The sequence below is a fragment of the Schistocerca gregaria genome, unplaced genomic scaffold (assembly GCF_023897955.1).
Source record: "Schistocerca gregaria isolate iqSchGreg1 unplaced genomic scaffold, iqSchGreg1.2 ptg000043l, whole genome shotgun sequence".
Taxonomy (NCBI): Eukaryota; Metazoa; Arthropoda; class Insecta; order Orthoptera; family Acrididae; genus Schistocerca; species Schistocerca gregaria.
The window spans coordinates 11,578,362-11,579,728 of NW_026061702.1; positions in this window are offsets into that span (position 1 = coordinate 11,578,362).

Consider the following 1,367-nt stretch of genomic DNA (forward strand, 5'->3'; position numbering starts at 1 on the left):
TGGCTATTACATCAACTTAGAAGCTTCATCTGTGTTCTACTACGTTGCTTTTAGTTTCTCCGCATACCGCAGCACGCGACATAGTTTTGCAGACGATAAGTACAACCGTTTCAGAGAGAAGAGCGGCCAATGTGACGATCTGGCTTTAAGTCGATTCGATAACAAATGACGAAAACGGACGGATATCTCAGGTTTTTACTACATATGAACACTTTTCACATTCTCCCGTGGAACTCGGCTGCTAGTCCACCTTTCATGCAGAATCTTAAGGTCCTAGCTCATGTCCAGTGCACCAAAGCCAGCTAAAAAGTCAATAATCAATACCTAAAACTTGAATTGTACTACTTCTTACTGGGTATTACATCAACTTAGAAGCTTCATCTGTGTTCTACTATGGTGCTTTTAGTGTCTCCGCATACCGCAGCACGCGACATAGCTTTGCAGACGATAAGTACAACCGTTTCAGAGAGAAGAGTGGCCAATGTGACGATCTGGCTTTAAGTCGATTCGCTAACAAATGACGAAAACGGACGGATTTCTCAGGTTTTTACTACATATGAACACTTTTCACATTCTCCCGTGGAACTCGGCTGCTAATCCACCTTTCATGCAGAATCTTAAGGTCCTAGCTCATGTCCAGTGCACCAAAGCCAGCTAAAAAGTCAATAATCAATACCTAAAACTTGAATTGTACTACTTCTTACTGGCGATTACATCAACTTAGAAGCTTCATCTGTGTTCTACTATGGTGCTTTTAGTGTCTCCGCATACCGCAGCACGCGACATAGCTTTGCAGACGATAAGTACAACCGTTTCAGAGAGAAGAGCGGCCAATGTGACGATCTGGCTTTAAGTCGATTCGCTAACAAATGACGAAAAAGGACGGATTTCTCAGGTTTTTACTACATATGAACACTTTTCACATTCTCCCGTGGAACTCGGCTGCTAGTCCACCTTTCATGCAGAATCTTAAGGTCCTAGCTCATGTCCAAGGCACCAAAGCCAGCTAAAAAGTCAATAATCAATACCCAAAACTTGAATTGTACTAATTCTTACTGGCTATTACATCAACTTAGAAGCTTCATCTGTGTTCTACTACGTTGCTTTTAGTTTCTCCGCATACCGCAGCATGCGACATAGTTTTGCAGACGATAAGTACAACCGTTTCAGAGAGAAGAGCGGCCAATGTGACGATCTGGCTTTAAGTCGATTCGCTAACAAATGACGAAAAAGGACGGATTTCTCAGGTTTTTACTACATATGAACACTTTTCACATTCTCCCGTGCAACTGGGCTGCTAGTCCACCTTTCATGCAGAATCTTAAGGTCCTAGCTCATGTCCAGTGCACCAAAGCCAGCTAAAAAGT